The sequence below is a fragment of the Podarcis melisellensis genome (assembly GCF_964234715.1).
Source record: "Podarcis melisellensis genome assembly, chromosome: 5".
Lineage (NCBI taxonomy): Eukaryota > Metazoa > Chordata > Lepidosauria > Squamata > Lacertidae > Podarcis > Podarcis melisellensis.
Window position 1 is genome coordinate 40671660 of NC_138537.1, and position 17291 is coordinate 40688950.

Below are 17291 nucleotides of genomic sequence, written 5' to 3' on the forward strand. Positions count from 1 at the left end.
CTCATTATTTAATTAGCATATGCAGGCACGATTCATAGGCTTCTCTAAAATGAATATACAAACTATCTGGTTCAGACTCAAATATCCCATATTAACATCATTCTGACCACCAGCACTTAAATAACAAAGCATTTTTAGATGCCAGCAACCACTGGCAGATATAATTAGCCAAATCAAATTCATTTCATTGTGCAAACATCATAGAATTTACGATCCAGTAATGCATGATGAGCCCTTTGGTGTCTAAAATGGCTGTGAGTCCTTTCACTCACCCTTAATAAATAATCTTTTATCTCTCTTTGCAGGCCTATCATGACTGATCAAAGTGAGATGCCGTCTGGGCTAGATTTGCCTTTGCATGGGAGAGTTTATTCCACCCACAGCCTTCAGAATAAGCCTTGTAGAATCATTCCTTTAATGGGCAGCTCTCCGGAATCAAAACCTTTCTTCACTGCATTATATTTTTTCATATATGGTATGTTTGACAAGAAGGGACGCGGGTGGCGGTGTGGGTTAAACCACAGAGCCTAGGACTTGCCGATCAGATGGTAAGCAGTTCGAATCCCCGCGATGGGGTGAGCTCCCGTTGCTCGGTCCCTGCTCCTGTCAACCTAGCAGTTTGAAAGCACGTCAAAGTGCAAGTAGATAAATAGGTACCGCTCCGGCAGGAAGGTAAACGGCGTTTCTGTGTGCTGCTCTGGTTTAGCCAGAAGAGGATTAGTCATGCTGGCCACATGACCCAGAAGCTGTACGCCGGCTCCCTCGGCCAATAAAGCGAGATGAGCGCTGCAACCCCAGAGTCGGCCACTGCTGGACCTAATGGTCAGGGGTCCATTTACCTTCCCTATGTTTGACAATTAAGCATATAAAATAAGGTGAAATACTAAGCCTAGACTGAGAACTTGCTGCCTTCCAGGTCTTGGGCAAATCCACACTGTACATTTGAAGCACATTCAACACATATAACCTCTTCAAATCCCATGGAATCCTCTTTACACAGGGTAACTTTAGATATGGCCACAGAATCCATTTTTAAAGTCATTGTTTGGTGGCATCCCTAGTTAGAATACTTATTTCAATGCCACCCCCCCCCCATGATACACTTCACAGGAAACAGACACTGGTGAAAAAGAAATTGGCATCCTTTAAACTGTTTATGTTTAAGAGAACTTTACAAAGTACTTACTAAAATTGTGAATGTACCGTTTCCAGAACCAGAGAGTTTGGGAGTCAGCTGAGACTCCTCACAAGTCTGATTTCCCCAAAGTAAATGATTAATAATTCTTGAAAGCTGGGCTTTAAAATATATTGTCTTTGGTAGGCAGAAAATGAGCAACTGAAAGAACTGAAAATATTGAAAATGTTCACCTATAAACTATAGATATAGAGCGGTTATGAATCTTGTATACATTTATTTCAATTTATACTTTAGCCCCTGGGTCTAATTGCGGATTTGGCCTTCAAAACCGAATTATCTTAAAGTGATAACTTATACAACATGCTGGGAAGAAAACAGAATATGGCAAAGATAAACAATGAGGACTCAAAGACTAATGTTATACCTTGAACCACTTCCCCCTCCCTAATTATTTAAATTGAAAAGAATTGACATTGCTTTTGCCTCTTTAATACCAATGTGTTATTGCCCGCATCCCATTGCTAATTCAGTAACCTTCATTGCAGTATTGATGCTTCCAATTACACGCAATTTATTTTGTTAACACATTAAATGAAGCGTCTGAAATAAGCACCTAAATTAGATTCAGTAGGACAGTTGTTACAATTTCATTAAATTCCAGTATACTTTGCTGCGGAGCATTTACTTTGTATTTTTAACTATTGTGTGCGAAATGGTTAGCCAAAGAAATGAAGGTGCCATTTGATTAAAAGCACTAAAAATTTAAAAGGATGTGCCTGGATTTAATTGCACCAAAGAAAATAGCTGTTAGATATTAATTAGCATATCTACTAAATGCCATTGCTCGTTTCAACTATCATTCTTTATTTGGGGAGACTTGCTTTGGGCAAGAAAAAAAGTAAAATCTGATGTAGCTGTTTAAATTGGACATCTATTGCAATGGGATGTGATTATGTCCTGAAACCTTGTGCTGACCCCACCACTTGTGGGGGACGGACAGACAGATGGATCGACAATGCTTTTTAGACTGCAAGCATTTCTCCATCAGGCAGTGCCTCACACAGTGTGTTCAGTACCCACCATGGACATGACCAAAAAGTAGGGGTATGATGCCACAACCACAAACCTAATTCTAGGTAGGTGTTCTCAACCTTGCTCCTCAGCCCCAGTCCATTCCTTGTTCATAAACCTGACCATTGCTGATGTGCTCTCCTGGTATGCCCCACGGAGGACCTTATGGTCTACAAATAACAACACCCTGAAGATTCTGGGTCCCAGGCAGGTTAGACTGGCCTTTACCAGAGCCAGGGCCTTTTTGGCTGTGCCTCCGGCCTGGTGGAACGCTCTCTCACAAGAGACCAGGGCCCTGCGAGATTTGACATCCTTCCGCAGGGCCTGGAAGATGGAGCTGTTCCGCCAGGCCTTTGGTCGGGGTTCAGTCTGACTCATGTTTCTTTGTATAAGAACAAGGACAAAGGAGGTTTCCCAGCCCGCTCACAGGTCCTTATAATATCAGTGGAAACAGTTGGTTCTGGCGAGTATTAACCGCTTTCAATTTTAACCTGAGGATTTTCATTTGTCTGTTAGTATTGTGGGGAGGGACAAGAACTCAGGAGCTGGTGAGTTCTTTCTTGGTATGTTTTCCCCCTTGCCATCCCGTGGAGGCAGCAGTGTTTTTTTTTTTAAAAAAAAAGGTAATCACAGTAGGGTGGTGAGAGATCCGATCAGGGCCATAACAGTTGAGGAACGAGTCCTTTCCCCCTGCACACGCTTCCTAATTTAAAGCCCTCCACCAGCTGTCATTTGCCAGTGTTGGGAAGCATACATGAACTTGTACAATCAATGATAAGGTATACACATGGAGCCGTTTGACCGTGGAACGGTCTCCTTTAGGAGGTTGTGAGCTCTCCTTCCTTGGAGGTTTTAAATCTGAGGTTGGACATGGATGCTTTAGCTGAGATTCCTGTATTGCAGGAACTTGGATCAGAGGATCCATTGGGTCCCTTCCAACTCTACAATTCTATGATTCTATGAGTAGCAAGTAGACAACTTACACCAAAGGCAAGCAAATCTGCAGCCATGTAGATGTGGCTTGTATTCAGTGAAAACACCATGAAAGGGGCTGCCTTTTCAAATTGGCTGCGGCAAGCCACCCGCTTCCGTCTGCTTTCCCAAGCCACGAAGCCTTTCTGGGCAGGCTCCTGCAAGTGTAAGCCATCCTTCACAACCTCTGAAGTGCAAGTTTTGTATGCGGCACAAAGGAGATTACACATCACAGAACATACTCCTTGAGATGAGTGCTTAGGTGCCAAGTCTCATTGAGGCATCAATTTCCTGGAGAAGTAATAACCCCTCAAAATTCCAATTTGGTAATGGACAGCCTCATTAGGAACTCGGAACGACAACAGCATGAGCAGCCCTGCAATAGGCTGCTTGGCAACTGCCAAAATGTTTGTGCAGTTCATTAAATGGAACCCTTTTTGCATTGCTAATCCTAATGAGATGCAGCTCTCATTACCATTCAAGCACTCTGTACTGGAAACCTGGAGCTGCTCTCCCTTCCAAACTGATAATCTTATTCCGCTTGCAAGAAATCCATAGTGAAGACCGAGTTCTGTAGAAGAAGACCCAGTTGGCTCCAGTACCAACCTACAGTGGTATCTAAGCAAGGGAAAGCAAGCTCTCTTGCTCTCCCAACCCTAAGAAAAATGCATAAGAAAAGTTGATTCTGCAATCCAACTAATGAAGAAAACATCATGATATGAAAAGCTGGGGGAATTCTCCCATCTTTTGGTGACTGTGCACAAACTTTCCTATTTTGCATAGCTCTTCCACAGGCAAAAGGAAGAAGCTAAATGTTCTGAGCTTACAACAGAAATGATTAATTTAAAGGGCTTCCAAGTTCCAGTGCATAAAGTGAGCAGAGACTTTTGAAATGCTTTCTTTTCCAAAATGGGTTTGACATTTTGTATAATACAAGAGAACTGGAAACTTGCAAAAAATATAATTAAATCACAAATTGCTTTGCTCTTCACCACTGCTTCCCCCGTGACAATAACCTATTGAGTTCACCTTCGTGGTGTTGACAGAATCAGTAACTTACAGAGAACAGAGACAACAGCCTGCTCTTAATGCCTAGTTTATAGATAAAGCAGGCACTGCTATGTCTGCTGCTTCTACTGGCCCAAGAGAGTCAATATTCTATGGTTAGCTCTGAGTCTCACACAAGAGCACTAAAACACAGTTAAAAGAAGAATGCATTCTAGAATAGCAGAATGCTGCTCAATCTGCCACTTATTATATAAGATAGCTTCATGCTGTCTTGTGGATCCACCAGAGGACTTACTGCAATCCTGATGGAACTGCATGAGGATCTAGTTATTCAAAACAGTCCTACCGTTTTGGGATCAAGGGTCAGCATGAACTCAGCTGTCCTCCAAAATCAATCTGCAGAGCTTGTGTCTGCCCAGCCTTATGAACCATTTACAAGGTGATTCAACATCCACTCTGGGACCTTAGGGTGAGGGGCAGGTGAGAATTCAAAGTAATAATAATAATTAATGGCAACAACAAAGCTCTAGCATAAGGCAAAGCTATCCTATGACAGGTGATGTGGGATCCACTGGCAGAACCATTGCTGCATCCATAGCCCTTCTTAATCAGAATTGCGTAATCAGAATTGTTTCAATGGTGCAAGATCGTCATAGTGGAATTGCATATGTTTATGCGCTGGGGTTTTTTTGTTTATTTGTTGTTGTTGTTTTTAAGTATCAGCGACCATTTGAGTTGCCATGCAATGTGAAGCAAGTTGCAATGTGATAAAAGTGGCAAGATGCAGTCACTTGACCCATCTGGTGGCTCTGGAGGTGAAGATCTGTGGGATAAAAGGTGGGTTCAAAACCCAGCTAAGTGTGCTAATTCTGATAATAGCTTTGAATGCATCTAGTAGAAAATGGAGAAGCTGGCAAGAATTATTTACATGTATGAATTTTTGATTTGACTCTAAAAGGGGTGTAACAATTTCTGCATTTATGCGAGCAAGAACACTAACACTATCCCTTGGGCTTCTAATAGGGAGGGCTGGTAGAGAGGATATAAGTAGATAAAAGCCTGCAATCATAAAAGCCTGTAAAAGCCTATTTTTAAAAGCCTGTAGCCATGAGTCTTATGAAAAAATCATGAGCATTTGGACTTTCATTCTTTAAAATGTTCCTAGCCCTCAGGTTTGCACAGATAAGTTCAATGGTGTGACTGTACTAAGCTAATATGCATAATTTATTCCCATTTCAGAATGCATGTTTTCCAGGTAAGTGGGAAGGAGAGCCCAAGAAATCCAAGGTCCACTGGTTACAGAGGACCAAATTTCTGCAGGGTTGTTTGGAGGATAAAGGGCGGGAGCAGGAAGGGGAAAACATAAGTTAACACTGAGCTCTGGGAGAAGGGGCAGGATAAAAGTGTAAATTAATTCAGAGAGAAAGTGATTTCTGATATGCTAGGAGAGCTTTTAAAAAAATGAAGAAGGGATGTAGCTCGGCGGTGGGGCAGCCGTTTTGGACGCAGAAGGTTCAGTTCCAGAATTGCCAGGTAGGTCTGGAATAGACTTCTGCCTGGAGATCCGCTGTTAGTCAATGCATGCAATATAGAGCTATTCTGATTGAGTACAAGGCAGTTTCCTTGTTCCTAACTGCCCCACTTGTAGTCACTACATGAATTTAACTGAAACAGGCACTCTGGGTTTTATACATGCATTGAGAAGGCTTGGAAACCATGTTGGATGCCCCAACCACTTAGCCACCGTAGGTCTGCATAGCCAGCCACAGGCTTTGTTATTTTTCAAAGTCTCTAATTCTGGCTAGAGGCAATTCTTGCATTTTCTCCTTCTGCAGCAGCAGATGGAAGCTTTGCGAATGTGCTGAGGGTGGGCTCTTCTGTCTGTTGCTCACTCTGATGGTGGGCTCATGGGGTGCGGCAGCTAACTCACCATCTATCTGGCAAGCCCCCCTTTACAGTTTATTATTTTGATTATCTGAGTTGTAGGCAATCCTGGATTGTGACAGAAGCTTTGTAGATAGAGTCCATGCTGTTTTAAGGTGTGTGTGCATGTGTGTGAAGATTGCTAAGTTTTGTCTTTTTGAATTGAGATCAGCTTTCAGGTAAGCATCTTGTACATTTTATATTTTATTTCTTTGCATGAAAACTACTGTGGGCCAGACTTAGGCATGCAGGTAAAGTGCACCTGTGAATGAAAAGCAGCTCAGGGGAAGCTACAGACACAGGATCATAGCAAAGGGGAGTTTAACTCTTCCTGTACCTGTCAACAAGAATCTCCACTCTGATGCTGTTATTTGCATTTCAAGTGATGTTCCCATTCATGGTTCAGAACAGGGAAGGAGAATTGGTGGCCCTCTAGATGTTATTGGACCACAACTCCTATCATCCCTGATCACTGGCCATGCTGGCTGGGGCTGATGGGAGACACTGAGGGAGGATTGTTTTTGTTTGTTACTGTGTTGTACATTTTTGTGTTTTTATATTGTAAACTTTCCTGTGATCCTCTGATGAATGCTGGTATAGAAATTGGGGGGGGGGGCTCAAGCAAAAGATTAAAAATTAAAATAGAATCTATCAACACCCAGATGACTACAAGTTCCCTCATCCGTTGTTTAGCAGTTGCTCAAACTTCACCCATGCTTCTATTTACATAATAGAAAAATTGCACACTAACTGTGTCCATTGAATTAGCACCTAATATGGCTCAAACAAATTTGGCCAATTGTGCAAAGTATAAAGAGCAATATTTTTTTAAGGGTATGACAGGCTGTTTCCTCAGGCTAGAGCTGCCAAGTTTAGCTCACAGAATTTGTCTTCATAACCATTTTTATAGCAAGTCAAGTTGCAGCAAGAAAAATACCAATTTTGAGCCTGGGATCCTATAGCTAATCCCACTTGTTTTTCCTCAGTGGAAGCAACATATGTGCAGTATACACAGGCGTCTCCGATACTTGGAAGCCATAGCCTTAAGAGCAATAGTAATCTATACCAGTTGCTCAGATATTCTTCTGAATGTCATCCAGACTCACCTTCTGGAAGGAAATTGATCTGGAAAAACCTCACAAGAACTGTAGTCCTTCATCATGCCGCTTTAGTACAGAAATGTGATCTGTGGGGAGTTATACACAACTTCCCTACTTTCTGTGTTTTCCAGCATGGTTCAAAGTTTTGATGGATGTCCAATTGATGCACTTTCAATTAGGAGCTTCTGTGGAGAAATGGAAAGCTCCTCAGATTAAAAGCAGCTGTCTTATGCTGAGTAAGACCACCGGTCCATCTGGCTCAGTATAGTCTATGTCAGCCTCTTCCAACTTGGTGTCTTCCAATATATTTTGGACTACAACTCCCATCAGTCCTATCCAGCTTTGCTAATGGTCAGGGAAGATGGCAGCTGTAGTCCCAGACATCTGCAGGACATCAAATTGGAGAAGGCTGGTCTGCAGTAGTGCTGTGCTGAAAGCTCTTCCAATTTCTCAAAAGCTTTCTTTTCATGTGGAAGAAGACTTGTGTTTTTCTGCTTCATTCTTAGGAATGTCTCCTTAATTTTGGTGAGTGTCATCCATTTGTGTTCAAGATTTTCCCTGGGCCTGAGATATCTGCAAGAAGAAATGCTCCTTCTGAACAAACTCTGGTACACAGTGATTCCTCCCAGCATATTTTACGGTGGGGGCACGGCGATTTGTGCTCTCAGTCAGTCCAAAACAACAACGCAACATTTTAAAACACTGCTGTACAAACTACTGTAGCTTTGGGGAGTCACTGTGCTTCAAAGGTACTGCTTGCTCTTGTTCATTACTCATCTACTACATAATAACTAAAAATAGAATGGGTTTGCACGAGTAAAAATTTACCGACCGCTCCTGTTCCTGCTGTCCAGGGCAGAAAAATCCTGGCAGCTGTGCTGCAAAAAAACAATTCACTGAAGCAGACGGTTCCATCTCAGTGGAACTCAGCCGATTATAGGCTTGAATAACCCATGTAATAACAGCAAGTTGTATGGCAAGTCCAGAAGAGGCCAGGCAGATATCACCTTGACCTCTGCTAACTGGAATCCAATAGGCAATTATTCATCCTTCTCCAAACATCTGAAGCAATCACTTGGAGTGGGGTGGACAAATGCTGAGGTAGCATCTTGGAGCAGCAGTTGACCAGAGAGGCAAGACAGTATGTAGCTAGACAGTGGGAGGAGAAGAGGCTCCTAATTGAAAACAGGGGACACAGTTGAAATGCCAGCACAAAAGAAATGTCGCTCCTACAGTACCCAACTCAAATTACAGAAATGAGTGACAAAAATATTTTTTATCTGAGAAGTGGTGAATATGAAGACAAAACATCAGTCTTAAAGAGAATTCATTAGTGGCTAATTGTGAATTCATTGCCTGGGGACCACAAGGAAGCAGTTTCAATGTTATGCTGTTACTATTTTGCAATTGCAGACTTTCCCCACCCATAGAAGCCCTTGAATATGGGGTATGCAGATTCCAAGAAAGAACAAAATCCATTTAAAGCATTAGGGGGAAGCATAAAATATTTGTTGTATTTCTGATAGGGAATCCCTTCTAAGGACAAAAAGCAGAGGCAATATGACTTGGCGTAATTACATATGGCCTCCAGCAAGATGCCAACAGTTTTCACAGGTGCTCCCCATCATTATCAAAGATGTTCAACTAAAATCACCTATAGCTGAGTCCCATTAAATGTCATCTATTTTCTAATGCTCAATTTTTACTATTATATGTTTATAAATTACAGATGTGTTATAATTGGGCAGCTATAGGAGGAAGTTCTTGTGTAGGCTTTATTAATTATCATTTTATTGTTTTGTCCTTGACAGCAGCTGTAATTAATTTGTAAATAGTGCCTATTCTTGCTTATAATGAATATTTTTAAGGGAAGGATTCTAGCAATGTGGGATATATTCAGTGGACCTTCAATCTGAGGCTGTCCAAGTTGTTGCCTCCAAAGTTCTGAAAAAAATTTGGTGGCTTTTTTGAGGGTAGGGTTGCTTGTTTGTTAAATCAGAGCAACATAGGATTTTTAAAAACTTTGCTGATCTGCTTTAAGAAAAAATCAATCCTGCTGTCTCCTGTGCTCCACATGTAACATTTTGGACATTCTCACTTCTTGCAAAACCCATGGACCTCCCCCAGCAATTGGGAGCCTCTGGTCCTGTTGGCTTACTTCTGCCTAATTGGACATGTGTGGCTGTTGGGCATGTGTGGCTGTTTTCCCCAGGCTACACCCACCTGCTTCACCCCTGATGTTATGACCTACCTGGAGTGAGGGAAAGAAGATTCCACCTAAACATTAGGAAGAAGATTCCACCTAAACATTAGGAAGAACTTCCTGACAGTAAGAGCTGTTCAACAGTGGAATTTGCTGCCAAGGAGTGTGGTGGAGTCTCCTTCTTTGGAGGTCTTTAAGCAGAGGCTTGACAAACATATGTCAGGAGTGCTCTGATGGTGTTTCCTGCTTGGCAGGGGGTTGGACTCGATGGCCCTTGTGGTCTCTTCCAACTCTATGATTCTATGATTCTATGACCTCAAATTCCAGTCTGCCAGCCTGAAAAGGTCCCCCACCCCTAATCTAGAGAAACAGAGGAAAAGGTAGACCTATATGGTACATAAAAGTACAGAAACAATTCAGTGACACGAGACTTTGCGGGGACCCTAATTTGATTTGGGCAAAGATTAATCACCCCAATTCATCTCATTTATCCCTCATACAGATCCAATGCACACTTGTAGAATTTACTAGCATTCCCCCCCATAGCCACTCAAAGAATTATTTACAAAACCATCAGCATCCTCGTTTTCAACATTTCTTTCTTCTGTTGTTCCTAGTGCACAAGGACACCGAATGCAAATTAGGTCGCCGAAAGATTTCTTCTAGCACTCAACTTTAAGACGTGGGCATTTCTCAACAACAGGTGAAATATGACATTCCATAAACAAGCATGCCCTTGCTGTGAAAGAAGTTTCAACAGATAATACGCCTTGAAAAAAGATTTCAAATGCTGCGTAGAATTTAATATCGACAAAGCAACTACTTTAGTAAGGCAGCCCATGTTCACAACTCAATCAGATTTCGCAGAGTTCAGAGGCAAGCTTCCCAGTGATTTCTATGGGAGCCAAGTCAGGCATTTTCCTTGAAGGTCCAACTTTCTTAAGAATTTGAGAGCACAGTAACACTACAGAGGGATGTTAGCAGTGGAGTCTGGTCCAGTAGGGCAAGTGGAGCTCTGCCCCACCAACTTCAATCTGCTCTAAGCCTGTTCCCACCTTCCTGCCTTCTTGCATACATCCAGTCCAGAGGGTGACACCCCTTGGTAGCTTCCATTTCCTCCGTCTCTGTGTTTCTCCTTTAAAAACCAGGAGGGAGCTGGATTGGGGCAAAAATAGAACTAGTTGGTTCTGCAATCGTTGACTCTGTCACCACCTACTGTTGGACTCCCTGGCTTCCTCCCCACCAATCCAAATGGGCACTCGTCACCACTGCATGCTAGCGATGAGGAACAGAAGTGCAAGGATTATTCCTCCGCTCTTCCCCTTTAGTAGTATTGCTAAATTATAAAGAGGTGCTGACAGACAGTATTGAACAATAATTAGACTGGTGTTTCATTCTTCAGTCATTGCATTTAAAAACTTGGAAATGTTTATCCAAGGCACACAGAGGGCTAGTGGGAAATAAGTTTCCTTATTACTGCAGAAAACGGGGGGAGTAATAAGAAACCACCCGTAGGAGGAAAATGACTCCATGAGTGATTAGCTCATAAATAATTATGGATTTGTTTTATTCATTAAAGGTAAAGGTAAAGGTACCCCTGCCCATACGGGCCAGTCTTGACAGACTCTGGGGTTGTGCGCCCATCTCACTTAAGAGGCCAGGGGCCAGCGCTGTCCGGAGACACTTCCGGGTCACATGGCCAGTGTGACATCGCTGCTCTGGCGAGCCAGAGCCGCACACGGAAACGCCGTTTACCTTCCCGCTGGTAAGCGGTCCCTATTTATCTACTTGCACCCGGAGGTGCTTTCGAACTGCTAGGTTGGCAGGCGCTGGGACCGAGCAGCAGGAGCGCACCCCGCCGCAGGGATTCGAACCGCCAACCTTTCGATCGGCAAGTCCTAGGCACTGAGGCTTTAACCCACAGCGCCACCTGCGTTTTATTCATTACTAATCTTTAATTTAGTTTATGAAATTTATTTATCACTTCGCACAACTGAAATGAGTCCCAAAGGAGGTTTAAGTTATATTCACACCATATGTCTAAAGCACTCTTATATAACAGACATGGGTTGTCCCAAAAGATTCATGGGAACTGTAGTTTGTTAAGGGTGCTGGGAATTATAGTTCTGTGGGAGATCTCCTGACAAGTCTCAGCACACTTAAAAGACTGCTGAAGTGGAGACTGTGGAATACACAAAAATGTATAGATTTCCTACAAAAGTACGATGTGGCTTTTCAAGAAAAGTAAAATAACAAATTAATAAGATACCCAGAAAAGCAATGCAAACACAGTAAAAAAAATATCTGCACTCAAAATAATAAAAAACAAGAATATCCACCCCACCTAACACAGGAATGATGACTAGAAACAGCTGCTATAATTTGGACCATTAATACAGTTCAAATGCCAGAGAAAATAAAAATGTTTTTGCCTGGCGCCAGAAAGATAACAGAGTCAGCGCCAGGTGAACTTCCCAGGGGACAGCATTCCATAGTGGGGGACTGCACTGCCCCAGAGAGGGCCCTTTCCCTCACTGCCACCCTCAAAACATCTCTTGGAGGCGACACAAGAGAGAAGAGCCTCAAGGAAGGGCTTCGTTTTTGTTGCTTATAACTGTTTCTCTGTATTTTGTTGCTTTATTTTGCTTTAAAAAAAAGAGCAAATAGGAGCAGGTCTAAAACCAGGCCACTATTTCAGGCCATCAACTTGTTGTCTGATCTTATGGCAAGACTTCAGGAAAGGACCAACTCGAGGAGTTTGTCAAAAAGCCAGATGTTACATCTGGGAAGAGTTTGCTTACACCTTGCCATCTGGAACTTTTTAGTGCTCTTGATTGTTTGTTAGTTTGGGGCTTAAAGGGGGGTGGGGGGAGCTCGCTCTAGTAATGATGTTTCACCAATCATGATTATGTACTCTGAATTGCACAAGGGCAGTTGTTGTAAGTACAAGAGTAAAATACAAAACAAAAACATTGATGTTGCCAATGTTGTTCCGGCTCACGTGTGGTAATCAGTGAATTAACAAATAGTTTCCATCTACAGTATGTGTGGAATGCATTTATTCTCTCGTCGTAGTATTTCAATATTCTCAACGTTATCAAATGACACACACCTGTCTGTCATGCATTTGCTGCTCTTCTGAACTGTACATAGAGTTGATGACCAAAAGGTTGTTCAGTGCTACACCAAGGTTAGCAGGCTAATAGCTTATAATTTTTAGGTTGCAGTAATAATAAAAATAACCCTTATGACAGGCTGAAGAAGGATTGGACTGAGTGCAGGTGCCCCTCTGCTAGGTTCTGTTGGAAGCACCAACACAAACCTCACCCTTCTGTCCACCAGACATGTGTATTCCTGCTGGCAGAGCCCAGTGGAAGGCTCTGAAATGGGGTTTTCCAAAAGGACGGGGTGTGAGGCTGAGGATCCTCTGGAGCTGAGCTGCTTTCACAGCCAGTGCCACCCAATATCAGATAGTCAAACATAGTCAGAATAAAAACATTAAATCACTGTGCAAACAAAATGCAAACAAAAATGTCTGCCTGGTGCCAAAACAATGACAAACTTGCTGCTAGGAAGGCCTCTTTGGGGAGAGTGTTCAATAGATGGGGAACTACCACAGAAAACACCCATCTCTCGCCACCACCCTCCAGACATCTCTTGGATCTCAGGTTCCATGCAAGTTCCTATAGGGAAAGATGATCCTTTAGGTGTAGGGGTCTTGGGCTGCGTAAGGAGTCAAGGGCTGCCATACCTCCCCTGCCTGGGTTTCTCTGCCATGTTTCTCTGTAGCTATGTGCCTGACTGTAGACAGAAGTATGCTCTTCAGCTTAGCATTACAGCATCCATCCAGATTGGCCATCCCTACCAATATTATTGCACAGGAATGACATCCCTACCTGCCTTCTGGCCCCTCCCCTCCAGGCACTTGGTTTGGTCAGATAGACCTCCTCTCAGTCAATGCCTTCTACTGCCCAAGGGTTCCAAGTGTCCTGGAGTCCCAATAAACAAGCTGATGGAACATTCCAGCCATTTGGAACAGCTTCACTAACAATCCCAGAATCCAAAATAATCATAATAAAAGTATACTAAAGCCCTCAGTGGTGAGCACATTCTTGAGGCCCCACCGGGAACTAAGCAGGAGATGCTTGGGGTGGAGGTAGGGCAATAAATGGCTACCAGGAACCACACGGAGGATGGCTGAATTACTTCTTTTTGAGCTGGCACACGTCTTCAGTCCTCAAGAGGGACCCCAGATCTTTCACCTTTTTTCGACAGCTTCATTAGCTACTGTGTTTTAGACGGCACTTGGGAAGTTCCAGCAGCCCATCAGAGTCTCCCAAAATTATTCCTGCTGAGCCCCAAAAGGTGAATAGCAAAAGCCTACATTGTGGGAGGGGGGATGGGTGCTGCAAAGCAGGTGGAGGTGTGAGCATGGAGGCAGCTTGACTTGCCAGCCAGCTGGCCCTTCCCCTAGACCTCCTCCCTGGGGAGAAATCAACTTAAGTCTTCTCCCAGAAAAAGGGTGTGTGGCAAATCTGTCCCAGCTACAGAGAGAAAGGAGCACTCTCTGTTGAGATAAATGGGATGCCTTGTTCTGTCTTATCCTGACTTGCCAAATTATGGGTGACACAAAACGTGGAAAACTTTGTACACCAAGTCAAGGCTCACAGGAGGACCATTGTGGATTATTGCATATACATCAAAGGTCTGAGGCTTCTTAGAGCAGCCTTGAAGGGTAAACTTTCTGGGGACAAACCTGTTAACTGCTTGTCCATTGAAGTTATTGCATATGCTTTTCCTGCAATCTTCATGTGCTAGTACAGCATTTGGATTATGAATCTGAAATGTAAATAGTCCAGCTTGAGCTGTGTTCAACTTTTTTCCTCCAAAGCACAGCCCTAATTCTATCCTTATGTTTAGAATAACTTTTTCTGAGGTCAGGAGGCTGTGTTTGAACCATAAATTGCGTCTGTTCTGAGACAGTGGGTCTGAGCTCATTTGTCATCCAGAATCTGATCTTGGGCTAATTAAAATAATCACTTCCATGTCACTAGTCAGCCCTGCAGAGCAATCCTTAATTCCACACCATCTGGCTGCAGAATGCCCTGACCATTTGGAGGCACGAGCAAAATCAGATGAAAAGCTGTGTTTCCTGTTAAAGGCCACTTTTACACATGACTAACCAGCAGAAAATTGGTTCAACCTGGGGGCCCTCTGTGGCAATTGGAATGCTGTTGTCTCTTGGACACTAGGCGCTCTGTGGGTAAGTGTTGGTGGACATGGATGAAACTTCCTTCCTTCCTACCTCCATCAAACAAATTGCCCACATGCAGTTGGGTAGTTACCCTTACCCTAAGGATGGAGGAGAAATTCAATTCAGTTCATGTTTAAAACTGAATCTATTGAATATTCATTTCCCAAAAACAAGGAGACCCAAAACACACCCAACCTTGGAAATTCACACCAAATTTTGTGATGCAGCTCTCTGCCCAATGTTTACAAAAATGCACAAATAAGAGGCAAGTGTGCTTTAAAATGAATATATTAGCAAAAATAACATACTTAGGAGAAGTTGCTTGCAAAAATGTGTGCACTAGTCAAAAGAGCATACAAAAATGTTTTCATTAGCAGAAAATCACACTCTAATGCTAAAGAATTAAATTGCTGCAGAGAAGTGAATTTCAAGTTGGGAAACTGGGAAAGCGAGAGAACCAAAATGGACAAGACTTTTCCATCCCAATCTTAGGCACATATATTTCCCATCCCGTTACTATGCAGACACTATACTTCTGAAGGTATATGAGAGGTTAAAGACTGCATTTTGTACTCGGCAGAAGTTATTATGCAAGATCCATATTTCTGCTGTGCCTCAGACAGTTGAGATTTCCTGGGAGTAGTCATGCTTTGATCTGGAAGTAAGGCTAATTTGCAGCCCTAGATTGGCTGAAGCAAATACTGACAAGCAGAACCATTGCAGCCTGCTGTTTCCAGCCAAATGCACAGTACTGATCATGGATGCAAATGGAGCTGGGCTAGAAAATAAAGACATCCCAGCAGATGGTTCCCGAAATATTCAGACCGCAGCATGTGCCAGTCGAGCCTTTCTGGCGGAAATAAAACTAGTCAAATTGAACATGAATCTCTAGCTATTGACCATTAGCTGTAGCATTTCCTTTTGATGGTTCCTAACGCGACTTCTCACAAATGATTACAGAACAGGGTTAGAATCTCCAACAGGGGGATATGTAAGGCATCTTCGTTGACGCTTCAAGGGCTAGAAAAAAATTGACCAGTGTCATCCTTGGCTGTATTCCTAGCCTATCATACATGGCAACATATTGTGGCCTCCTGGAGCACACTCTACTCTGCATTTTAAGTAGGTAAGAACTGAGCAATATTTCATGTCAAGATGTATTATAGGCAAAATGTCCTCCTCTGCCACTGTTTATTATCTTTGGACTGCTGTTTCTCTAATGTTCTCTGAAGCTTTTATGCAAGTTTCCCTTTGGGTGCACATGCCCCATCCTATCTCTCCTCCTCACAGCAGAAAACTCATCAACCAACATGCCCTCAGTCTTGTGTCCGGACCATAACAAAAGAGAAAATATCAGTGTGCGTGGTCAATATATTGGAAGATACCTAGTGCCAAAACCACAAACTATCTCACCCAGCAGTTTCACATAAATACGGAACAGATGAGAGGACAAGATGGAGCCCTACAAGCAGTGGTGGGGAACCTCAGGCCTGGGGGCACGAATGACGCCCCATATGCCCCAAGGTGATGTGCAAAATATTAGGAAAAATAACATGCAAACTTACAATTTATATGGGGAAATGACTTGCAAAAGCTCTGCGTATGAAATAAAGCTGCATACAAAAATTTGTCTACAGTGGTACCTCGGGTTACAAACACTTCAGGTTACATACACTTCAGGTTACAGACTCCGCTAACCCAGAAATATTACCTCAGATTAAGACCCTTGCTTCAGGATGAGAACAGAAATCGTGCTGTGGCGGCACGGCGGCAGCAGGAGGCCCCATTAGCTAAAGTAGTTCTTCAGTTTCAGGTTAAGAACGGACCTCCAGAACGAATTAAGTACTTAACCCGAGGTACCACTGTATTAGGAGAATTGTTCTAAAATACCAAAACATTTTCATAATGTCTTTTAAAAAAACAACTGATGAGAAAATGTGGGAAACTACAGCTAGCCATGGAAAACTGAGATAAACCAAAATGGATATATTTACCCATCCCTGGGTATATGCCAACACTCACTCCAGTTGCTACCAGAATTAGAAGCAGAGCTTTTGTCTGCCAGAACATGCCAGAGTGCAGTTCTGGCACCTTTTTTGCCTTGCTTTGTCCAAGAAGTCCACTCACCCAGCAAAGGAAGTTCCCAAGCAGCAAGGTTCTCAGCATGGCAGCCAAAGCGGTCTGGACTGGTGGGGGCGAGGTGCACACTGGCACGATGGCGGCCAAAGCAGGTGGCAGATTGAACTGCAAACCCGGCATCTTGTCATGAAATTCTGGTTTCCCTATGGCGTCAGGTTGGCGACTGAGGCGGTGAGTTCCTGCACCTTGTTTTCATAGAAAAAAGCACCGATTAGAAGTTTTCTCTACATTGAAACAAAGAAAGTGTAACAGAGTGCTAGAGAACACTTAAGGAAGTCTTCCCAACCTGATGTTTTGGACTACAAGTCCTATCAGCCCCAGCCTGTCAGCAGCTGAATTGTACAGTAGTCCAAAATGTCTGGAGGGCACCTGGTTGGGGAAGACAGACTTAAGGCAAAAGAGGCAGCGTCTGGTGGAGCTGCAAGGTAAACAAAGAGCTTTCACTTTCTTTTCCTAATGCTGGAGAAGCAAATGAACGAGAGG

General features: G+C 43.1%; 1 long non-coding RNA gene across 1 annotated transcript in view; it reads left to right on the plus strand.

Annotated features, from left to right (window-relative positions):
• LOC309370144 overlaps nt 1–12406 on the plus strand; it is a 253335-nt gene extending 240929 nt beyond the window's left edge. Inside the window, exons 5-7 of the long non-coding RNA XR_014168442.1 lie at nt 306–475; nt 10033–10118; nt 11881–12406. This is a non-coding gene — a long non-coding RNA (uncharacterized lncRNA). The remainder of the gene's footprint in view (nt 1–305; nt 476–10032; nt 10119–11880) is intronic.
• The last annotated feature ends 4885 nt before the right edge of the window (nt 12407–17291 follow it).